Source organism: Vulpes lagopus, chromosome 1 (genome assembly GCF_018345385.1).
Source record: "Vulpes lagopus strain Blue_001 chromosome 1, ASM1834538v1, whole genome shotgun sequence".
NCBI classification, from domain to species: Eukaryota; Metazoa; Chordata; class Mammalia; order Carnivora; family Canidae; genus Vulpes; species Vulpes lagopus.
This window is the reverse complement of record NC_054824.1, coordinates 49523364-49549643: the sequence shown is the minus strand read 5'-3', so window position 1 is coordinate 49549643 and position 26280 is coordinate 49523364. Positions and strand designations below refer to the sequence as shown.

The window sequence follows — 26280 nt, the reverse complement described above, 5'->3', positions numbered from 1 at the left end:
CCACACTACATGCCAGCCCTCTGGTGCATTCCCACCATTGCTAAGTGCTCACTCACTCACTGTGTATTTAAATTTAAATTAAAAGCACTGTAGCTTTCCTTGGCTGCTGCCAAAAATTAGCATATGTTTTCAGTATCTATGAAACACACACAGCTGACATTTTTAGAAAATTACATTCCATTTGCAAAAAACATATGTATCCAACTGTGATGAGATTAGATGTTCCCACATTTATTTTTCTAAGAATTGAGCACATTCAATATACAATCTTCTCTGAATGCATCTCATTGTTTCTCTTTTGGCAATATCTTTCAAGTATCCAATCACCAGGGACAGTTATGCATTAACCTTTAATTCATTTAATAGCTTCTTAGAAAAACATGTACTTTTTCCAAAAGCAAATTTCTATAGCCAGTCTATAAAGGATATAGAATGGAATATTGCTGCTGATTAGGACAACTTCTATGAAACCTATTTTTTCAGATTGTAGGTATGTGCCCCTTATAACTAGAGCTTAAAGAAATACTTGGCCAGTTCAGCATTTATTGGTTTCCAAGCTATGTTGTGGTATTCTGGATTTGTTCTGGCCATTTTCAGATAAGTCTCTTTATCAATGACGAAAAGCATAACATTCCTTCTCATATTAACATTTGGACTGTAACCCACAGAAGGAGTAACACACTGCCACTCCACCACACACAGGCACATAGCATGTTTCAAATTCAACAACACTATGAAGACAGAACCAAATGATGAGGGGCACCTGGATGGCTCAGCAGTTGAGCAGCTGCCTTCAGCTCAGGGCATGATCCCAGAGTTCCGGGAGTGAGTCCCACAGTGGGATCTCCGCAAGGAGCCTGCTTCTCCCTCTGCCTATGTCTCTGCCTCTCTCTCTCTCTCTCTCTCTCTCTCCCTCTCTCTGACTCTCTCATGAATAAACAAACAAAATCTTAAAAAAAAAATTAAGAATCAAATGAGATTTAACAGAATATTATTCAGGAATCTAGGCTTAAGCTGAATTATTTTTTATCCTTCCTCAAGAAATGACTCTAAATCTAATATAGTGGTTCTTCAGTAACCATAGATTTAACTCAAAAGAAAGGCAGGGGTGGCAGGGGAGCTCCTGAGTAGCTCACTCCCTTAAAGCATCTGCCTTTGGCTCCCCACTCGGAGGGAAGTCTGCTTGTTCCTCTCCTTCTGCCCTTCCTTCTGCTTGAGCTCATTTACTCTCTCAAATAAATAAATGAAATTGGGCAACTCCTGTGGTACAGCGGTTTAGCACCGCCTGCAGCCCAGGGCATGATCCTGGAGACTCAGGATCGAGTCCCACGTTGGGCTCCTTGCATGGAGCCTGCTTCTCCCTCTGCCTGTGTCTCTCATGAATTAATAAATAAAATCTTTAAGAAAAGAAAATATTAAAAAAAGAAAAAAGAAAAGTACTACTCTCTGAGAAGTCCATCCCATCTCCAAAAATACTAGAAGCAGCCATTCTGTAGGCACTGGGTCTGTTGTAGTTTGTTTTGTTTTTTGTTTTGTTTTGAATAATAGCTGCAGCCTGGATTCATGCCCAAGAGAAAACATCAAGCTGTTATAAGGACTACTACAGGTAGAAAGCAAAGTAAAGACATGGGTCTGGGGTGGTCTACACCCCAAGCCAAAAACATTTGGTCCAGGTAGTTATGTTTCATTTCTAGCGTTTAGTCAGAGCAATTAATGCACAGAAACATAATGATTAAACAAAATTACACAGCTAGAAAGTAATATATCCAGGATGCAAACCCAAGAAACTGACCCCAGAATATGTGGTCTCAACCACTACACTGCTACAAGAATGCAAACTCCATAAAAGCAAGAAATGCTTTATCCTCAGCACCTATCACAAATACATAATCTGACACATAATAGACACTCAATAAATATTTATTGAATGAGTAAGTTTAGTTTTAAATAGTGGTATTTCAGGAAAAGCTAGTAAATCTGAAGAAAAAGAGATTATATTTTCTTGGGGTGCTGTGGAAGGTTCCATGGCAGAAGTGGCATCTGAACTAGATTTTTAAAAGATTTAGAAAAAATCTGACCCTCTAGCACAACCATATTTGGAGACTGTAGTTTTACTGAAATGGAGTGTCAAAATAAGCGAGTGGAAATAAGGCTTAGAAAGTACATTGGTACCAAATCGTGGAAGCTTCACCATATTCAATCACAAGATGCATAAATCAGAGAGAAATTGAAAACTGTACATTCCAAAAGGCATTTCCACGTGTCACAATGCCCACAGCCAAGGAAGCCAAGACCATGCCCCCAGAATATCTCCAGATCATGGTTCACTTAAGCCAGTCTTAGTCTGACTCCAAGAACCTACCATTGTTCATTCTGTTCTAGGCAAAAGTTCCATTTTGTTGTTAACCACATCTCAATGGCTAAAGATGAAGCTGTGTTCTTGTTTTCTATCATGAGAAATGGAAAACAGCTGTCTAACATTCTCTTTATAATATGCTTCAAACAATTCAGGCAGTTATTTAAACATTTTCCTGATATTCGAGCATTAACCCAGTGTATAGCATAAGAGATACTAGAAGAAACCTTAGAAGAAAGAACAGAGATAACATTGGCTATAGAAAGAGAACCACTTGTACACATACACACATACATACTTTTTAAAAACCTATAAGGAATAAAATTATATTCCTCTATGAGAAACTCTTTAGTTTGTAATGTTTTCCTTGTGATACATAAAGCATTGTCTTTATGATAAATGAAGTCTCTCTGGAACTGATTATAACACACATGGGAAGCAAATTGCTGAAATAAATTTTTATTTAGCAACATGAACATCCCAAATAAATCTACAAGAGTTTCATAATGCTTCCATTTGCATTTCCATTTGGTTAATGTCTTTACGCATCAGTAGGAGCAACATAAATAGAATAACCCACAAGTCACCCCTCTGCCACTCACTCCTTTTCTCATCACTTCCCTTTGACTTAAGCATCCTGTGCATTTTGGAAACTATGTCCTGGTTTTCCTTCTACTTCTATGGTTTCTTCTTTTCAGTCTCCTTGGAATGCTTATTCCCATCTACCCAACCATTAAACATTAGAGTTACTCAAAGAGCAACCCTAGACATTTTCTTCTTTTCATCCTCTACCATCTCCTTTGAAGATTTTATTCATAAGATTCACAAATTTATACCTGCTTCAAGATCTGTTTGCTAAAGTACAGATGACCCTTGAAACAATGTGGGGGTTTGGGATGCCAACCCCCCACACAATTGAAAATTTGTTTATAACTCTACTCCCCAGAAACTTAACTACGTATAGCCTCCTTTGACCAGAAGCCTTGACAATAATATAGTCACTTAGCATATACCATATATATGTATTATATACTATATGCTTACAATAAAGTAAACTAGAGGAAAGAAAATCATAAGAAAGAGAAAATACATTTACAGTACTGTATTTATTGGAAAAAAAATCGACATATAAGTGGACCCACATAGTTCAAACCCATGTTGTTCAAGGGTCCTCTGTACATGAAACTAATTCCCCATGTGACATTGACATCTGAACACCAGCATAGCCCTTAGAACTAATCCAAAACTGAATTTGTGATACATGAACTCCCAATCTAATCCTACTCTGTTTTCCTCTCTCATCCTCTTCTCCTTTAATCCTTATGTCTAATGGACGATAATCAAATCACTAAGTCCTGTAAGTATTTTCTCCTCAATATTTCTAATCTCTCCACTTTTATCCTTCACCATCACCATTTGCTTAGTACAAGATACTGAAACGGGATGTAGAGTTTTTGAGGGACTTTCTTGCTGCCAGGAGCCATCAGTGGTTTTTGATGGAGTCTTTTCTCTTCTCTACACACAGGGAAGGAGAGGTACCTCTCACAATCCAATGAAGGAGAAACTCTAGAAGAATTGCTCAGAGGACTGAGGTGTCTACACAAAGGGGAGGCTGGTGTCTCAGTCCATAGTGAATATCTGCTTACACAGAGGTCTTGTGGATTTACCCATTGTGCTTATTGGTGCAAGTGAAGAGCACAGTTGGAGTTAGATGTCAGGGCTGAGACAGGGCTGGCAGTGAAGCGATCCTTACACTACTTGGAAAAAACAGGAATGTGTGAGTTTGCCATGCATCACATGGATGTCTCACAGCTCTTGATGGGAATCCCAGTCACAAAAGGCTCTGGAGGGCACTGCCAGGGCAGATGCTAAGTGGAAAGTTGAAAGAGATAATAGAATGCATGCAAGTTCTTCATGAAGAGCCAGAATCTGGATGCCTTTCTCATATGTGTCGCCAAAGGTTAGTCAGTGTTAGTCTGTCACAACAAAATAGCAGAAACTAGCAGTTCAAGGACTATAACAGAGCCAAACAAGAAAGAGACACTGTCCTTTTCCCTTCTTCCCTCCCTACCCCACCTACCAGAAGAGCCTGATCCAAGAAAAACAATTATACTCCCCACCCCCAGGGCAAAGGGAGTCTACATTCTACTTCAAAAACACTTGTTACATAAACAAATGCAGGAGGTATCAATCATCACTCCAAAGCCCTGTACTTAAAAAAGGCTCTATACTCATGGTTCCCACATATGACACATTACATCTTAATTTAGTGAACGGGAGGCCTGTTTCCATCTGTATCACTTATTTGGGTCTCTTTATTGTGCTTCTCCCAGGCGCACAGTGTTGTTTATATTTGCCTTCTACTTGTTGATGACATTTTAGGAAATAATCCTCTCCTAGATAGTTTGAAAACGTTAAAGAAAGTTATGTATGCTAGTCAGGGTCTCATAGTGCAAAGTTTTTGAGGTATAAAAATTAAATTCCGTCTACCACTGTGAAGAAAAATCAAGCAAATACACAGAACTAACCTTTCATTAAAGATGAAAGCCTTATGAATTCTTTTTTAGCCATCGCTGAAGCCTTTCTCCAAGTGCTTTTAATAAAACAATTTTACTCTGGGTAGCCAATAGCTTTTATAGGCCTGCTATCTAACAAAATATGCCAACACAACTATGATTTATCACTTCATTAATGCTGATGACAAAAGACATAGTGAATTAGTCAATGCTATCTTAGGTCATGGTTATTCTTCTCATCAAAAATCAAACTGAAAGTAAAATTTCTAACTCTGTAGAGAGAAATCAGCTTTATAAATATCACAAATATCTAATATAAAATTAGAAAATGTACCCTTTTTAGAAAGTACTGAACATTCTAGACCAGGAGTCAGAAAAATAGAGGCCATGGACCAAATCCAGACTTCTGCCTATGTTTGTAAACGAAGTTTTATTGAGGACAAGGCCAATGATTTCTTTACATACTGTCAAGGGGCTTCCCCATGGAAAAAGCACAGTTGAGTAGTTGTGACAGAGACTGTATGGCATACAAAGGCTAAAATATTTACTACCTGGCATTTTACAGAAAACATTTGCTAACTCCTGCTCTAGCTACAATGCATTATGTCTAGTTATGCTAGAATGGCTGCTCTCCTTTGAAAGAAAAGTACCTGAAAAAAAAAAGAAAGAAAGAAAAGTACCTGAGTACTTGAACCTTAGCTGGTAGAGGGAGGGAAAGAAGAAAGAAAGAAAGAAAGAAAAAGAAAAAGACAGAAAGAAAGAAAGAAAGAAAGAAAGAAAGAAAGAAAGAAAGAAAGAAAAAAGAAAGAGAAAAAAGAAAGAAAAAGAAAGAAAGAAAGAAAAGAAAAAAAGGAAGAAAAGAAAAGAAAGAAAAGAAAAAGGAAAAGGAAAAGGAAAAGGAAAGAAAAGAAAAAAGAAAAAATAAGCAATAGATAGATGGATAGGGAAGTTTCTACTTATATGTAATATTTTCATCTATAGCTTCTAAAGGAAATGAAAAAAAAAGGACATTGAAACTGCTTTATTGACCTCATTTTAGGAATCATTTTTCTTTTTAGAGAATGTTTGACAAAGATTATCTACCTCAAACTATATTAAAGAAAAAGAAATAATTTTGCCATTCTTTTCCTTTGTTCAGTTAACTATTAATAGCACTTACTCACCCAGTCACATCTATATATTTTCCAGAGCATACCGCTCAGGCTGAATGTACATAGTTACTTAAAATCCAGTTAATTTAAGCTTGACCTTAGTCTGAGGAACTGAGGATTATAAACATCTTCTTCAATTCCTCTTCTAAATAGGAGTCTAGATTACTAATCTTGAGTCTTGTACAGCACGCATTAGCAAAATAAATAAATAAATTACCTTTCTTATCACCTAAAATACAAAGGGGTTATAAGAGCTGTACATTGACTTTCGATATGAGAATATTAATAGCCAATGCACATAGGGAGCTAACAATGTGCGAGTGTAGCAGAGATTGTCTAGTTCTTCATCAAATGTGCTTCCTCCTCTTCTAGGGACATGATCCGAGGTCTAACTATTGCACGATTCCTGGTCCCTAGAGTTCTTCTGTGCATGGTCCTCCATGCTCTTTCCCTTTCCATTTATTTGAAGGAGATGAGCCCAGCAATTGAAAAATGACTGTTAAAGAGGGGAGAGTCCTAAAACGGAAGAAACATAGGTCCCCAACTGTAGTTCGGAGGAAAGCCTGCTGTCAATCAAGATTCCTTGTTTTGAACTTTGTCTGAATGAGAAATTAGCCTCTATAATCTTTGCTCCGTTATACACTTGGAGACTTGTTTATTACCACAGCTAGCGTGATTCTAACAGGCATTGTCATTTAATCAAAAGGTATTTTTATTATCACTACTATGTATGTATAACGCCTACCATATGCACTGTATTTTAAGATCAGCACATTAATTCATAAAAATATGCCAAACTATGTAGATATTTTACAAATGCGTAGCAGATTCTAAAAATGTCCTGAAACGCCTTGATCTTAGAATTCCACATACAATTTCTTACCACCTTTTAGGTAAGTCATTTTCGATATTAGACATTCTTCTTAAAACCAGAGAATACTGGAGGCACCTGGGTGGTGCAGTCTGTTAAGCACCAAACTCTTGGCTTCAGCTCGGGTCATGATCTCAGGGTCATGAGATTAAGCCCTGAGCTGGGCTCAGTGCCCAGCATGGAGTCTGCTTAAGATTCTCTCTCCCCCTCTGCCCCTCCCACTCATGTGCACATGCTCTCTCTCTGTCTCTAATAAATAAATATCTAAAAAATAAATAAATGAAAACCAGAGAACACTGAATAAGTTACAGATAAGCATGTGGACTATAACAATGAAAATAATGATTTGTGAATTCAGATGAGATATGAAGTGGTTAATAAGGCACAGACTTATATTTATAGTCCTGAAAAAGAAGTGATATTTGCACTAATTATACGAAGGCAATAGACATCCTACTCAAATTATTATTTGTTAATTCCATAAGTTTTTAAAAATTCTGGTCAAAATTAAAGACCTCTGAGCATCTTTTATTTTTTGGTGCATAAAATAATGGTAATGTTCAAAGTGGCACATCATGTCCTTCAAATCTGGACTTTATTTCAAAACAATTTTGGATATTATGCGCCACTTACATTGCAATTTTCTTTTGTATATTTTCTACTTGGCAAGCACAGAATTAAACAAGCACCAGAAACTTTCATCTTCCCTTCCCCATGAGAATTCTACCACCACTATCCTCTCCCTTGAGCATTAGATTGGCCTTATTCAGTTTTTGTGAGCAGGCTAAAACAACGGTGGGATGTTTGATAAACTGTAAAATGACTGCCTGGGGTTTATGCTTAATGATCTCAAAAAGCATTCCTGCTGACATATCCCTACATAAAAGCCAAAAAGGAGCAGGAGGTTTGATAGCAGGGGGTTGGAGATGAAGAGGAAATGCAGCTCATTTTTATAAGAACATCATTCTTTGTCCTCTCATTCTCTCAATATGTGTTGCCTTTAGGGGAGTCCATAATCACTGCACTCCCACCATTCCCCACAATGATCCAAACTCCTGATAATGGCCTGAGAGGCTTTCCTTTCCCCATTCCCTTTTCCCCCTCCCTTCAGATATGCACAATATAAACTACACATTTGTGCATGCATAAAGCATTGTATGTTTTACAAAGCCTGCTCAAATCTGTTTTAGGACTATAAGATCCTCTTTGCTGTGGCCAAATAGGCATGGTCATAATCCAAATGAAGAAACTGAGGCCCAGGAATGGCAGCAATTACATGTCACACCAATGCCTGGTGACTAACGGAACCTGCACTAGAACCTCCCCAGACCTCCTTAAACACCTCCCTAAACACCTTCTCTGTCTTTTCTCTTTTTTTCCTCTTGAAATAGTAATAAAATATTTTAATCTCTAGTTCTTAAATAAATGATGCTCAGGCATGAGAATGAAGTTGCCTGGCCCTGAGCTAGAAATTAGTGGCAATAGAATGAGGCTGACATGGATTCAGTAACTTGTTTGTAGCCTTGGTGGCTGCTGCCTGGGCCTTGCCGCAGTTCTTGGAATCTCTGATCACTACAGTAGGGGTCAGCAGGGCCTTTCTCATGGCAATAAAACAGAGGCCAGGGGGATCCCTGGGTGGCTCAGCAGTTCAGTGCCTGCCTTCGGCCTGGGGAATGATCCTGGAGTCCCGGAATCGAGTTCCACTTCGGACTCCTTGCATGGAGCCTGCTTCTCCCTCTGCCTGTGTCTCTGCCTCTCTCTCTCTCTCTCTCTCTCTCTCTCTCTCTCATTCTGTCTACCATGAATAAATAAATAAAATAAAAAAAAAAAAAAACAGAGGCCACTCCTTTCTGATGCAGCCCTCCTGAGAACCATCCTGTTTCTATTGCCAGATTTGATAACTCTAGGGTTGTGCAGGAAAAATTCTGGAAATACTTAGGGGTGATTCACACACCTCAGGTGCAAAATAAAGCTGTGTTCATTTAATCACTTAAAAAAAATCAAAGGAGGTTCTTTTATGAGTTTGTTAGCAACTAACATTGACAAAGTTAACTGTTTACAAAGTCATTTATCATTTAATGCATACATGGTAAGTACTATGGGAGTATACTAAGAAACAGGATTTTTTTATGTAAATAGTGTGGTATGAGAGTAAGAAAGCAACTTCACCCCCAACCACCACAGTCAGCATCATCAACCTAAAAAAGCACTCATTATGTGAGCTCTAGACTTCAAGAATATTTCCAGAATTTTATAAAAATAAAATGTTCTATTCTGCTAATATTCTTCTTCATCATGGGCCAAGAGAATGTTTTACCATTGCTCTATTAACTTACCTGTCTCCTTATTTATCCCTGTTAACTTCATGCTGCCAGTCTGGAGTAGCACCTCCAGGGCCTGTGAACTGACTGGTTGCCTCCAGCACACAGATTGAAAACTAAGAAATAAAAGTGATACCCAATCCCTATATTAACTGATCATGAACATGTGGGAGGCTGAGCACCAATGTGAATTAGATGGCACCTAGACCTAACAGATAAAGCCTATAATTAAATAACTCCAATACTACAAGAAAAAGTCAATTGTTACAAGAAGGATATGGTAAAAAAAAAATAATAATAATAACAATCTGGAAGTTCGAAAGGGAGAAATATTGAATTCTAGAAACTCTTAGAAAATCTTTAAAACTGAATAACTTCACTGTTGTTTTGGAAGATGACGTGAGTGGTTTTTTAGAATTGCTGTTTTCTAAGTGGTAAGTTTCCATTTTAAGTATTTTCAGAGGAATTCTAAAAGCCCTGGTGCCTTCAAATTACAGTTCCAGGCGTGCCAAATAAGCAACTGTTGATTGGGGTCACACACACAAAGTCTGTGTTCCCAGATTAGAGAAGCACCTCAGAAAGCCTTAGTATTGGTTACCATCAAAACTGTATTACAATTATAGGTATCAATGAAGATTTTGATGGAACCCTGAAGGAAAGAAAAAAAATTAGAAAATTTTAAGCTGGAAAGGGTAAACAAGCTTAGTTCCTATTGGGGGTTGGTGGTAAATTTCATTTTAAAATAAGATTTTATTGTCTCTTACACACATGGTTTTCCCATAATAAGAGAAAATAATTTTAGAGCAAATATTCCCAGAGAAAAAAAGAAAATTACAAGCAAAGGTACAAAGACTAGAGCCATATTTCTACTGTTCTACTATTATGAAACATGTGCAGAGAGAAGGGCCCTGGATTCCAGATGCATGATCTAAATGGTTCAAAGTGTGTCCAGCACAAACTTACGGTGGGAAAGATCCTCTGTGGTCAGACCAGCATGCAGAACATTGCACAGCATGAAGCCTTCTTCCAGATGCATTGATTGTGTGTTGAATTAAATAAACCAATTCCAGAGACTTGTTAACCTCACACAATTTTCAGCATAGAAGGCTTCCCAAAAAATAAATTGATTTTAATTATTGTGCAAAAGAGGTTATTGTCTGTGCACAGGTTACCGGGATGATATTGTTCCTCCAGCAAAAATGATCGTTCCTTACTCAGTAAATAAGATTCCTTTGCCACCCAAAAACATGTTGCAAACCTACTCTGGGGCCACTGAGTTAATGAACTCAGGTTCTTAAAAATCATTCGTGTCAATGATCCTCCCATTACTATAAAAAATAAGAATATCCACTTAGCAGGCTACATAATAGCCTATTCATGTAAACGTTCTTCTCATGGCCTCCTCGGCAAAGATGTAATTATTTGGATTAATCCTTCTTATTTATAAAATTTTCCATGTAGGTCAGGAGAAACTTCTATTTCAATCAACTATAAAGTTAAATAATGCATTTTAACACTCAATGAAATGTGCTCAAAATTTTTGAAAAATAATTTAGCAATCTGCATAAAAGATCTTCAAAGATAAAAGACATGAACCCAGTAAAATCCCCCTTTTACGTATTTGTCCCAGGGAGGTCAGAATGAGCATAAAGATTTTGGGGTGAGGGTCTCAGTACTGCATTTTTTATAAAAGTGAAACAAAGTCCATCAAAGGACCACAGTAAAAAGATCATTGTGAACCCATTTGTTGGAACAATACACAGTCATCAGAATGTTTTTTAACTAATATTCAATCATGAGGATAAATTCTCATAATCCAAGGTTACAAGAAAAATGATTAAGAGGGGAAATAAAAACCCACTGGCAAGCCATCCCCTAACTTCACAAATAAGTATAGGCATGAACCAAATGCATACTTGAAATATACCACGATGCTAACAGCGTAAGAGTTTTATTATGAATAATTCTTGTTTTCTTCTTCAGCTTTCCTACATTGTACAAGTATTTACAATGAACACGTACCAAAGACATAGACCAAAATCATTTCTGTCATGGTTGCTCAGTGATAGAAAAACAGGCATGATTGTTGGTGATGTGTGAGGGGACCACAAATAAGGAAAGAAGGCCAGTCTCCAAAAGACGAATGAAAACCATACAGAAATGTGAGTAGCTATCTGTAGCAGGAACCAATGTTTTAAATAAAGAAGCCTTGCTGAAAAATGTGCCATAACGCAAAAATTCCAATAAAAGAGATCTAGTCTCAGGAAGACAGAGCAGGGATACACACACACAAACACACACACACTACCTCCTCAGCTAGGGGCAGAGTGAGAGAAAAAGAGAGAGAGGGCGATATCAAACAGTAAAAACAAGAGTGGCCATAATTCCTTAGCTTTCAATGGCTCATTAGTATGGCAGCCCAGGTCTTTCAGGAACTGAACTCCACCAACCTGTTTATATTCTGTCCAGCAGTTTCATCTTCTGGCTAAGATCAGAAGATGAGACTACACTTATCCTTTTCCATAATATGCCTTGCTTTTCCAAGTTCTGGGGTCCATGGACACAATTTTCCCTCCTCCCCTTTCCCTTGCCTTCAAAGCATGTCAGACTCACTTAGAGTGGCATCTGGCTTTCAGAATTTTTTTAAGGTCCCAGGCAATCTGAATGTGCAGCCAAATGTTGAGAACCACTTATCTCATCTCTGTTCATTTCTATTTTAGTGCCTCTGCCCCTAGCACCACCCCTCACCCTCTCCAACAAATTGAATCAATAAATACCAGGGAGTCATCCATTCATTCATTCCTTCATCCAATAGATATTTACTAAGTGTCTTTTTGTGCCAGGTATTATTAACTTTTTATCTGCCCTCCTTCATCTCCTTCTTCCTGCCCACTCAGCACCCAGCATATAGTCTGGCACAGGGTAAAAACTCAATAAAATTGTGTTCTAGGGATCCCTGGGTGGCGCAGCGGTTTGGCGCCTGCCTTTGGCCCAGGGCGCGATCCTGGAGACCCAGGATCGAATCCCACATCAGGCTCCCGGTGCATGGAGCCTGCTTCTCCCTCCGCCTGTGTCTCTGCCTCTCTCTCTCTCTCTCTGTGACTATCATAAATAAATAAAAAATTAAAAAAAAAAAATTGTGTTCTAGTTCACTGAAATCATCACAAGGGTTTTCCAGCTCTTAATCATGATCTTAAATAGCTTCTTCTTCAAGAGTGTTAATTAACTAAGGTGTCAGGCTTTTAACCTCTTTTTAGCATTATACTAACTTTGTATATTTTCGATCTGCAAATGATCTTAAAATCCTATTGTCTTTAAGATAGAACTCTGAGGATGGAGTTTGTTCTGAACAGTCTACCTCACAACACAAGGAATACTTAGTTTTAAAATATAAGTACAATTCCTTTACAGAAGAATGTGTGTGTGTGTGTGTGTGTGTGTGTATTTTTTGTTAGGGCAACAAGAAGGAAACGCATGCCCAGAAAATGACATCTATTAAACTAGTGTAAAACCTTCTGAAGTACTCATGTGATGTGGTATGTAACTGAAAACTCCTAAGGCTTCCTGTTCCCTATTGAGCAAATCCAAGTGTTCTTCCCACTCTCTAACCCTTCCTCCAGGGCCATGCTCCCCACTGACTCCACTCTCATTCTTAGCCCACTTTCTCCCAAAGGCACTATTTGCAATAAAGTTTGCTAATCTCTCAAACACAGTTTCCTAACTCTTTTCTTCCTTTCATACACATTATTCCCTTCTTGACTCTCACATGAAAAGAAAAGAGCAATGCTGATTTTTTTTTTTTTTTTGCCTTTCCCTAAGGTTTTTATATTGACAGTTAATTAAATGTGGATTTCCACTAGGTCAAGCTGTTTCAGGAAACAGAAAAGTCAAAAAGAGCAAAGAACTTAAAGTCTCCCTTGATAAGTCCTAATTAGCTGGCCAATCAGAAATCATCCTAGTGTTTAAGCTAATAACTAAGCCAAGGTATGATTTCATGCAAAGTTTTAACAGGACATATTCAAAATAAGACAGAGAAGAGGTTATCCATAAAGATGAATTGAGGAGAGGTCAGCTTGATTCAAAGGTGCATGCATTTGAGCACTCCACTACCACTAAAGCTCAGTTACACATACACATGCACACACACTAGCATGTGCACACACAAAAACATGTGCACACATGCATACACATGCCCAAACACCTGGAAGCACAGACACATACTTGCAAAGGCACATACACAGGTATAATACTGATATCTAACCGCACATGCCCATATAAACACACATGACATGCACACACATGCACATGGATGCACACTTCCATCTTACCTCCCAAACAAAATTCTAAGTTTCATAAGGCTAGTACGTGGTCCTTTACTTGTGTATTTCCCCAACACTTGGCACTGGGCTAAGCCCACATTAAGTACTCAACAAATACAAGTTAACTCAAAATGTTTACATAATTTTCTACATTGGTATGTCTAAATTTACTAACCATTTGACCTTCTTTATACAATTTAATATCTTGTTTTTCCTAAATGAAAACTGAATAACCCCTACTTTTCTCATAGAGTTACAGCAGTGCTCAAAGCTGATGATCCTTGAGCTCATGCACTTTTCTAAAGGGAAATGCAAGCTTGACAAATGTTCACAACCTCATAAAATGCTATATATAGTAAGACTGGAGACAAAAAGAATGTTCATCAAGAGAGGTGGAACAATCTCTGAAGCAGGAAGTGTAGATTTTCTTTTCTGAAAAGAGTAGGTTCACTTTGTTTCTTTTTTGGCTTTTATGTGTTTAAAGATAATGCTGATTTGACTTTACTATTCCATGTTACAGTATCATACTAATTGCTCTTAAGGAAAGAATAAATAGAAAGTGGCACAGTTATTGCAGACATTTCAAACCTATGAATGGATTTCCATGTTAATAGAAAGCAAAAACAATCCTCAAATTGAGGCTTAAAGACACACGAGACATGACATTAAGCCTGATTCACTAGTACATCTAAGCACTTCAAGGCTACTTGATATATTTGAAGCAGAATGTTTTATCATAAAGCTGTATTTTTCATACTCTTATACATTGTGGCCCTGTGGTAGGAAGAATAATGCTCCCCACCAAAATGTCTACACTCTAATAATCAGACCTTGAATACATTAGGCTAAATTCAGGACCCAAAAAAGTAACAAACAAAACATGCATCTTTATCCAACAAGCACATTATAGGACTGTCTTCTCTCTCCTAAGGTTCTCTTAATATTCCCTCTGAGAACATGTGGCTCCCAATTTTTTTTGTAGTCTTCAACACTGAGATAAGCTCATAGTAGATGCTCAATAAATATATTTATTGAATGAATAAGCAAACAGATAAAGAGATGAACTGGGCTGACCTTCTCACATCTTTTAGATCATGATTTTTTTTTACCTCAGCACTATTGATATCTTGGGTTGAATAATCTTTTGTTGTAGAGGACTATCTGTGCATTATAGGATGCTTAGTAGCATCCCTGGCTTCTCCTCCCCAGATCCCAGTAGCACCCACCAGCAATTGTGAAAACAAAAAATATCTCCTAATGGGGGAGGGGTGTGTGTGCAAAATCATCTCTGGTCAAGAACCACCATTCTAGAACAAAGGTCCCCAACTCTGGTTGCACATTAGAGTAATCTAGAAAGACTTTTAAAAACTCAATAGTTAGGCCACACCTCAAGTTAACTAAGTCAGACTCACTCGGGGTGGCAACCAGTCACTGGTAGTTTCCAAAAGCTCTCAGGTGACTTGACTACGCAGCTAAATGTTGCGAATCATTTCTCTAGCTATTCACTATTAAAACTGTGGACTATGGACCAGCAAGTGGGCATTAACTTGAAGCTTATCAGAAATGCAGAATCTTACACTCTATCCCAGACCTACAGCACTGGTCAGAGTCCATGCAGGAGACAGAAACCATATCATATATTTAAACACTGAGAATTTCATGTAAAGATTTGTTACCTAGAGATAAGATGAAGATAGCAGAGTGAGAAGATCCTCACCTCCTCCCACAAACAAACCAGAACTTCAGCTACATATAAAACAATTATCTCTGAAAATTTGAGATTAACAGAAAGGATTTCACACAACTAAAGATATAAAGAAAACACACACTGAGGACCCATACCCCTGGCATAGCAACCTACAAATGAAAGGGATATCACAATATTGTGATTGTGACAAATAAGGGGTCTGAGCCCAGCATTGGGTTCTCCAGCCCAGGGGAGCTGCACCAGGAAGATGAGACCCCATAATGTCTGTCTTTGAAAACTAGCAGGGCTTATGTCCAGGAGAGCCAGAGAACAGTCAGAAACCAAGACTCTGCTCTTCAAGGGCACATGCACAACTTCACTTACTCCAAGACCCAGTGCAGAGGCAGCAGTCTGAAAAGTACCTGGGTTACACATGAAGGAGAATCACTGACTAATTTTAGGGCACATGCCAATGGGGTAGGGATCTGTTATAACATTCTCTGGGGATGGAAGGTCTGGCAGGCACTTTTTTTATTTTTTTTACATTCCCCTTCCACCCACTTGGCCTGGCACTGGTACACTGGTAGGAGCTGTTTCTGACACTCTCCATGTACTGTACTAGCAGCACTGGCTCAGCCCCAGAGTTCCCCAGCAGACTCACCTGCTCCAGCCCACCTGCTCCAGCCAGAGCCCTTCTCCAGTAGCTCCCTGCCCTATCACACCTAGAAGAAATAAATGAAATAAAGACTACATAAATAAATAAAAATATAAAGGAAACTAAGAGTTCATTCTTTGAAAAGATAAGCAAAATTTATAAACCTTTAGCCCGATGCATTAAGAAAAAAAAAGGGCCCAAATAAACAAAATCAGAAATGAAAGAAAAATTACAACTGATACCACAGAAATACAAAGAATCACAAGAGACCACCACATACTTACATACCAACAAATAAGGCACCCCAAAAGAAATGGAAAAATTCCCAGAAACATACAATCTGCTAAGATTGAATCAGGAATAGAAAATCTAAAAAAAAAAAAAAAATTTTAAAAAAGGAATAGAAAATCTAAATAGATCGATCACTATTAGTAAAATTGAATCAGTAATCAAAAACTCCCAACAAAACTGATTAGCACCAGATGGCTTCACAGGTGAATTCTATCAAATATTTAAAGAGTTAATATCTATCTTTTGCAAACCATTCCAAAAAAGTGAAAAGGAAGGAATGCTTCCAAAGTCATTCTATGAGGCCAGCATTATTCTGTTATCAAAACCAGACAAAAACACCACAAAAAAAGAAAATTACAGGCTAATATTCCTGATGAACACAGATGCGAAAATCCTCAACAAAATATTAGCAAACCAAATTCAACAATACATTAAAAGGATCATACATCACAGTAGAGAGGGGTTTATTCCAGGAACTCAAGGATGGTTCAATATCTGCAAATCAATCAACGTGATATACCATATCAACAAAAAGAAGGGTGAAAATCATAAATTACATAATCATCTCAGTAGATGCAGAAGAAGTATTTGATAAAATTCAATATTTATGATAAGCACTCATAAATGTCATATATGACAAACCCACAGCTAACATCATACTCAACTATGAAAAGCTGAAAGCTTTTCCTCTAAAATCAGGAACAGAATAAGGATGTCCACTCTCACCACTTTTATTTAACATAATGTTGGAAGTCCAAGCCAAGGGATCCCTGGGTGGCGCAGCGGTTTGGCGCCTGCCTTTGGCCCAGGGCGTGATCCTGGAGACCCGGGATCGAATCCCACGTCGGGCTCCCGGTGCATGGAGCCTGCTTCTCCCTCTGCCTGTGTCTCTGCCTCTCTCTCTCTCTCTCTCTCTCTCTCTCTCTCTCTGTGACTATCATAAATAAATAAAAATTTTAAAAAAAAAGGAAGTCCAAGCCAAGCAAGTGGATAAGATGAAAAAACAGGCAACCAAATTGGAAAAAAAGAAGTAAAACTGTCACTAGTTGCAGATGACATGATACTGTATATAGAAAAATCCCCACCAAAAAACTACTTGAATAAATGAATTCAGTAAAATCATAGGATTATAGAAACCTCTGGCATTTCTATATACTGATAATTAACTACCAGAAAGAGAAATTAAGAAAATAATCCCATTTACAATCTATTAAAAAATAAAATATCTAAAAATAAATTTAACCGAGGAAGTGAAAGACTTATACTCCAAAAACTACAGGATATTAGCGAAAAAAAATTAAAGACAACACAAATCAATGGAAAGATACACTGTGCTCATGGTTTGGAAGAATTAATATTGTTAAAATGTCCATAAAGCAAGTTACAAAATCAATGAAACCCCTATCAAAATACCAGTGGCATGTTTGAGGGCACGCGGCACAATCAGTTAAGTGTCCAACTCTTGGTTTTGGCTCAGGTCATGATCTCAGAGTCATGAGATCAAACCCTGTGTCTGGCTCTGTGTTCACCATGGAGTCTGCTTAAAACTCTCTCTCCCTTTTCCTCTACTCTTCCCCCCCTGCACTCCCTCTCTCTCCAAAATAAATAAATAAATCTTAAAAAAAAAAAAATACCAGTGGTGTTTTTCACAAAACTAGACCAAATAATCTAAAAATTTGTATGGAACAAAAAAAAATTTGAATAGCCAAAACAGTCTTGAGAACAAAGAACAAAAGCTGGAGGTATCACATTCTCTGATTTTAAACTATATTACAAAGCTAGAGTAATCAAAACAGTATGGTACTGACTCAAAAACAGACACATAGATCAACAGAATTGAACTGAGAGCGCAGAAAGAAACACATGCTTATATGGTCACCTAATTTTTGACAAAGGAGAGAAGAATACACAATGGGGAAAAGACAGTCTCTTTAATAAATGATGCTGGGAAATCTGGACAAATACTTGCAAAACAATGAAACTGAACCATTCTCTTACACCAAATGAATTTTGAGTTTATTTTTGTATATGATGTAAGAACAAAATGAAAACACTAATCTGAAAAAGATATTTGCACCCCTATGTTCATCACAGCATTATTTACAATAGCCAAGATATGGAAGCAACTTAAGTACCCACGATAGATGAATGGATAAAGAAATTACAGCATATATATATATATATATATATATATATATATATATGATATATACATACACACATATGTATAATGAAATATTACTCAGCCATAAAAAAAGAATAAAATCTTGCAATTTGTACCAAATGGATGGATCTAGAGGGTATTATGTTAAGTGAAATAAATTAGACAGGATAAAAATAACATTCAATTCCACTGAAATGCAGAATCTAAAAAAACAAATGAACAAACAAAGCAAAATAGAAACAGACTCATAGATACAAAGAACAATTTAGAGAAGGTAGGGGACTATGGGGATGGGCAAAATGGACAAAAAGGAGATTAAAAAGTACAAACTTCCAGGGATCCCTGGGTGGCGCAGCGGTTTGGCGCCTGCCTTTGGCCCAGGGCGCGATCCTGGAGACCTGGGATCGAATCCCACATCGGGCTCCCGGTGCATGGAGCCTGCTTCTCCCTCTGCCTATGTCTCTGCCTCTCTCTCTCTCTCTGTGTGACTATCATAAATAAATAAAAAATTAAAAAAAAAAAAAGTACAAACTTCCAGTTAGAAAATAATGAAGTCACAGGGATGCAATGTACAGCAGAGGGGATATACTTAGTATTGCAGCAACTCTGTATGAGGACAGACAATAGCTAGATTTAGTGGCGCTCACTTCACAATGTATATAGATGTTGAAGCCCTATTTTGTGTACCGGGAACTAATATAATAGTGTATGTCAACTACACTTTACTTTTTAAAATATATTTTTAATTAGTAACTAAATAAAATCATTAAAGTTATCAACTAGGTAATTGAAAGAGCAGAAATAGGGCTCTAGTATATTGGGGTGATAAGGAACTGGGGAAAGCAGCTACTGCCTTTAGGGTCAGGGAAATAAAGAGGTGGAAATCCCTGATGGGGGGGGGCGGGTTGCTTGGACCACGCCGGGGGTCCCTCAAGGGCATAATGAAGTTCACCTGGAGAGTTGCTGCCACAGGAAGGAAGTGGTGCTGACAGATCAGATGGCATCAGCATCTCTAAGGTGATGCCCACGGGGGCAGCAAGCAGCCCATTCGTTCTCCCTCTGGCTTTGCAGTCTCCCCCTAGTGACCCAGCTGGAAAAGCCTGGCGTGGAGCCAGCTGGCAATGCACACGTGTGATCGCAGAGTCCAGGCCCTGCTATGCAAGGCGGAGCTTGAAAGTGTGGGGCTGGAGTGCAGAGACAGGACTTTACCAACAGGCCTAGCGTATCGACTTAATTCAGAATCTGCATGTTAGCAAGATTCCCAGGGGATTCCCATGCACGTTGTAGTGTAGAAGTCCTGCTTCAGAGTCTGTCACTTCTTTCACTTGCTCTAGGCAAGCCACCTCAAGTCAAGTCAGGAGCTTGGCAGCAGCCCCTACTTTACCAGAATCACAATGCCACTCCCTAATGCCAATGATACTAACCATTAACTTTCCAGTGGTTTCTCATCGGATAGGTCAAGGGAGAAAGACATGAATTCAGTCTCTGGGTTCTCTTAAAAGTTAAATATTTCCTTGCCTGTTCTTCCCCTTCCATTTCAAAGCATTACAAACAAAAGCACTTCAACTGTGCAATTAATATCAACAAAAGCAGGACCCCTCGAGGAGATTCTGGGCCCTGTCACTCACCAGGGGACCAGTAATTCTGAGAACTGAGTAATTTCTTTCGGGCACAGCCGCCCCAGCTTCTCTCCGGGAAAGCCCCAGTAGCCGGAGGCTGGAGCGTCTCCCTTGGCCCGGCATCAGGCGAACGTGCCCTGTTCACCACCAGGGATCCCAGGTGGGGGGGCGCGGCTCGGGGCGCCCGGACCAGCTGCAGTAAACAACTGGTCGGCAACTGGCCGCCCTCAGAGCATCCGCCTGTCTCCTCGCCAGCATCCCCTGGCCCAGGCCGCTCACTCCCAGGGCTGGGCGCGGGGAGGGCCTGGGGGGGGGGAGGGGGGGCGGGGAACGTTCCCGGTGCGCTTCTGCCCCCCAGTGGATGTCCCCAAGCCTTACGCTTAGACTAGGACTGTGAAGTCTGCCACTGTGAATTTATTCAAAGCTTAAGTATAATTATTCCTAAAAACTGCCAATTCTTTTTAATAAATGTATTAGAAACCCATTTAAAATGGAATATATTCATTCACACATGAGTGTGAACTACATAGGTATACACATTCGATTTTACATAAATGGAAATTTGCAGTATACTTTTATGAGACTACACCCCATATGATGGTGTGAACGAAAACAAAATGACCTTTTCAAATGTGGCAAGATTCTTTACAGTTTAAAAAATGCTGAGGGGATCGCCATTCCATATATAGGTATATGTTCAGTTTTTAGTTCCAAACATTGTAAATTCACTTTCGAGAATTTCACATGAAAAAAAAAATCAAGTAACACAAAAAATGCCAATTATCTTGATTTAAAGGTTCACATTTGTTACAGGATTGCCAAAACAATTTTATTTTACAAGGCTGCTTTGTTCATGTATAGGGTGATTTTTTTCTCACAAGCTTTATCAACCATAGATCCTAAGATATTTTAAGTTCTTTGAAACAACCCATGACATGTCACATTTAGGAATTATTCTATTTAAGTGTGGATGAGTAAATTGATGGGTAAATATGTTGATAAAAAGATTATATGACATTCTTCAAAGAACAAAAAGGTATAATTCTTAATAATTATATATATACTATGTAGAAACTAGAAGACCAGGTGTCCTATATTAAAAGGGAAAAAATCCCAGTGTTAAATCATCTTATGAATTTATTATTTTTACAATTAATGAAATAAAACATGATATCATACTCTTCTGAAAATCTCATTTCCTTAGGCAGCTCTGACTCCATTGCTAGCAAACAAAGAAATCCTGCTCTTGATTCAAAACTATCACAGAAGTCTAAGAATCATTAAGAAAAGTTTAAGAAGACAGAGAAGACACATGAAAGCTAACTATACGGATTTTAAAATTTCATTAAAATAAATGAGGAGTTACATGACAATTCCCAAACAGTTGGCTAATTATACAAAATCATTCAGGCATTAGAAACTATTATGAAAAAAAAAAAGAAACTATTATGAAAAGGTGGAAAGGTTTTCATTGTGTTACGTTTCAACTGAACTTGAATTGTAACAGCTGAGATGCACCAGCTCCTTTTGGAATTTGTCCTGGTTCATTGCAAAGTGCATATGGCAAAAACTGCATGTGGTGAGTCAAACTCAATTAAAATATGACCAGAAAATTGATTTGAAATGGCAATTTAGTTGAACCAGAACTGGACCCAAATTGCTTGGTTACTCTACCAATCAAAATCATTCCAAACTCCTATCTTCACTTTACTAAACTAAACAATTGCATTTTGATGTTGAATCATACAAAAATGCATGATTGAATTAAGTAGCAATTCTCTGCTACCTCTGTGAGTTCACTGAAATGTGTGAGGGCTTAACTTTTTTTTTTTGCCATTTCAGTCAAAATGAAAAATTAATCAATAATACACAGAACAAGATTTTGTAAAGGGTCGAGAAACAATGCATATCTGATACATGGTTTGCAAATATTTCTTCCCATTCCATAGGTTCCATTTGTTTTTTGTTTTGTTTTGTTTTGTTTTGTTTTTGCTGTGGAGTTGTATGAATTTCTTATATATTTTGGACATTAAAAGGAATATTGTTAAAAAATAATAATAAGGGGTATTGTTCAATGATATAAAAGTGCCTACAATAGTTAACAATATGGTATTATGCACTTCAAAATGTATTAAGAAGGTAGATGTTCTTACTGTACACAAAAATTTAGGACACAAGGAAGCTTTGGGGATGTTGGATAGGTCTTTTACCTTGACTGTGGTGATGGTATCACAGGTTTTCGATATGTCCAAACTCATCGAATTATACACCTTAAGCATTGTATATCAATTGTACTTCAATAAAGTTGTTCTTTTAAAAAAATACATAATATTCAAAATTTACATAAGGCATCTTCAAATAAAAGGTAATTTCACACTCTCGCTTTTTTGGTTTATAGGAAATTGAGCAGTAAGTAGAGTCTCCCCTGTTATTAACATCTTCTATTAGTGTGCTACATTTGTTACAATTGATGTTTTATTCATACATCATTGCTAACTAAAGTCCAAAGTTTGTATTAGCATTCACTCTTTGTGTTGTATGTTCTATGGGTTTGGAAAAATGTTTAATGAATAGCATGTACCCACCAATACAGTATCATACAGATAAGTTCCACTGCCCTAAAAATCCTCTGTACTCTCCGTATTTATCCTTCCCTCCCTCTCCTTGAAACCCTAAAATAACATGATACCTGTTCTGTCTCTGAAGCTTTTCCAGAATGTCATACCTCTTCATCATATACGATGCAACATTTTTAGAATTTTTTTTCTTAGCAATATGCATTTTTGTGTCTTTTTTGTGGCTTGATAGCTCATTTCTTTCTATCACTAAATAATATTCTATTGTCTGAACATACCACAGTTTATTTATATATTCACCCACTAAAGGACATCTTAGTGCTTTTAAGTCTTGGCAACTATGTAAAAAGTTGCTATAAGTATTCATGTGCAGGGATCCCTGGGTGGCGCAGCGGTTTAGCGCCTGCCTTTGGCTCAGGGCGCGATCCTGGACACCTGGGATCGAATCCCAGGGAGGGTTCCCGGTGCATGAAGCCTGCTTCTCCCTCTGCCTATGTCTCTGCCTCTCTCTCTTTCTCTGTGACTATCATAAATAAATAAAAAATTTTTTAAAAAAGTATTCATGTGCAGGTTTATATGTAGACATAAATTTTCAACTCCTTTGTGTAAATACTGAGCAGCACAATTGCTAAATTGTATTGTAAGACTATGTGTAGTTTTCTAAGGAACTGCTAAACTATCTTCCAGGGAGGCTGTATCATTTTGCATTCCCATCATCTATTGCTCCACATACTCACCAGCATTTGATGTTAAGTATTTTGGGTTTTAGCCATTCTGATAGGTATATACTGGTATCTCATTGTTTTGATTTACAATTCCCTACATGACAAATGATGTCAGTCATATCTCCCTGTTTATCTCTTTGGTAATGCTAATGCAAATGGTACTGTGTTTTCAATTTCAAATTCCAATTGCTCATTGCTTGTGTATAGTAATATAGTATTTGCCTTTTGTATATTAACCTTGTATCTTGTAGCCTTGCTAAAATTGCTAATTCGTTCTGGGAATAATTTTTTTATTGTTATCCCTTGAGATTTTCTACATAAACAATCCTGTCATCTGTCAACAAAGACAGTTTTGTTCTTCCTTCCTAAATGGTATACTTTAGATGTCCTTTTTAAATTATTTTTTTATTTTTTATTTTTCTGTTTTATTGGACTAGCAAGGACTTATAGCACAATGTTGAATAGGAGTAGTGAGAAGGACACTTCTGCCTTGCTCCTGAGCTTAGTGGGAAAGCATATAATTTCTCACCACCAAATATGATGCTAGCTGTAAATTTTTTAATCAAGTTGAAGATGTTCTCATTTAGTCCCAGTTTGCTGAGATCTTGATTTGTTTTAATGTAAATATCAGTATGCTTCAGGATTAAACTAAGTAAAATCCGTCTTAAAGCCTAGTGGGTAATATGTCATCCTTTCTTTTCTAACCTAAAACTTCTAAAATAAGAGTGTATCCAACATAATCACAGTTTTAAATGAAGAAAACAATCAATCCAAATAACTTCCAATGAATGTAGGTAAGTAGCAATGGCATTTTCCAGTCTTGAATGAAAACTATATTTAAGCAAAATAACCCATCCAATCCTCTTGGCCAAATCACTTCTTTAAACCATTATGAAAGAAAGAGAGAGAAAAAGAAAATAAACCATTATGTATAGTAATGACTTTACAATTCTGTCTATGACACTTAGCTATGTATCCAATTACCTCAACACATATAATGATATTTTAAAACTACTATTATGTTCCCTCTAATTTTCTTGATACAATCATAGGTGCCATATGTAATAAACATCCAAAGGCAATTTTGTAATTTGCTTCATTGGCTCTTGATTGTTTACAGATACACTGTATATCATGCCAAATTTCTCCTTGAGACAGTATCTGGACTGTTTCTGTTATGGCAAACCAACATTTGGGAAAGAATATACCAACACATTGATGGCCAGATAGAAAACTTCATGTGAAATTCCCACAATACTAACCACCAAGATGAACTCTCTAAAACAATAAACTACTTTTACATTTTAACCTCACAAAAGTATTCATAAGTGTCCATAGAACACTTGAGAAATGCCTTACCGCAGGCACTAAATATATGAAACAGATTATAGGAATGGAAATATGGCACATTTTATCAAATTGTGCCAAAATTACTATTAATAATTAGTATTACTATTACTATGAGGTTCTTGGTTACTGACATGTCTAGAAATCTGAAGAAAGCTCAGTGTAGGCTAGTACCATCCATGAGATACCTGAGACCCTTTTGACCATGTACTCACTTCTTGAATTTTCACAGTCAACAGAGCTCTTACTGCAGCTTTGTAATATAAACTACTGCTATGTTAAATTGGTAATCTCCCATAGAGATCCAATATGGAGCCCAGGTATTTTCTAATTTCTAAAAAGAAGGGGGCATTAAAAACAAGTCAAAATGATAATACACATTGATAGACAAATGACTGCATATGGATCAAGTTACAATGAACCTGTATCATGCAGAATAAATAAAACCTTGGACAAGTGAAAACTAGTTTCTATCATTCCCTTCAAAGTCATCTGAGTAAATTCCCCCCAAAACCTTCATATCTCAGAATTTCCTTCTACTTATTCATTGTTTTTGTTTATTCTCTTCAGCTTAAATCAAGTGAAACTTGAGATTACTTTTCACTGACCTTAAAAATGTGATCAGTAGCCATCTGGGCTTATAAAGATGGGCAGGGCCCTGTATGTGAGCCAACATACATATTTTTACTTTGCTTAATATTCTATCATATTATGAAATAATTCTAATCTTGGGAAAGAATAGTTAAGATATTTACTGCACTCTTTCATTGACTGTAATTTCTTTTTATTTGACTTCACGGGCAACTGGTTGTTATAACCCCAAAGAATAACTTAGTTTTTTACTTATGGTAACCTGAAAATTAAATTCCTCAAAAAACGAACATGATTTATAATGATAATAAAATTAGATATTGGAAAGTAGGAGCAAGTTACACACAATGAAGTTATGGTTCTCAAAAGGTCACAACGCTGTAGACTGGTGGCCTCTAAATGCCATTATTATGACTCAGAATGTGTCCTTTGAACAGCTGAACATTATGTTACAGTTAGGGTTTAATACCTGAGAGCCTTCTATTATTTTACACTTGCAGAGGCCTCAATTCTGCACCACGTGTTCCTCAGATGTGCACACATCTCCAGACCTGCAGAAGGGGCAACTGGAAGTTAGTGAGACCCTAATAAGGAGCCAGAATACCTGGCTCTAATGCTCAAGAGTTGTGTTAATGTGAGCCAACCTTTCCTAAGGTTCAGTTTCTATTATGGAGGCAATATGAATGCTTAAAGAAAAAATTACCTTGCACATTGTTGTTATCAAGCACAAACAGACTGGAAGGGGCCAGGTCTAATGGTAAGGGAAGCTGTGGCCACAATTCATGAAAGAGATCATGGTGAGTAGAACTAATGCCAGTCAACAGGTTTGGAGAACAGCAAATACTAGACTGGAGATGTATTTAACCAGTAGTTATGGACAGAAATTGACTTTTAACTGGGTGAGTTATGGAGGGTCAAATGTTCCCAGGTGTCCATCTTGGGCAGTTGCAAACTTAGGGTGTCTTTTTGTGGGACAGTGAGCATGGAGCATGAAGTAGATTTGACAATGGGGTGATGGAGGGATGGGAGTTAAAAGCAGTTGGTTTTGGTATGCCTATTGAAACCCTATGTGCAATCAGGAAGAAGGAGAA

The 26280-nt window shown here is 37.6% G+C and overlaps 1 protein-coding gene across 13 annotated transcripts in view; it reads right to left on the bottom strand.

Annotated features, from left to right (window-relative positions):
• COL21A1 (collagen type XXI alpha 1 chain) overlaps positions 1 to 26280 on the bottom strand; it is a 227203-nt gene that overhangs the window by 182979 nt on the left and 17944 nt on the right. For 6 of the 13 annotated variants that reach the window (XM_041725142.1, XM_041725125.1, XM_041725189.1 and 3 more), the window contains one exon: positions 15883 to 15943. The exons of 2 other annotated variants lie outside the window; for them this stretch is intronic. The gene's annotated coding sequence lies outside the window, so the exon portion shown is untranslated. Of the gene's footprint in view, positions 1 to 15882; positions 15944 to 19959; positions 20174 to 25658; positions 25741 to 26280 lie in introns of those variants that run through there. 5 more of the 13 variants (XM_041725133.1, XM_041725150.1, XM_041725191.1 and 2 more) reach the window with 3 other exon arrangements.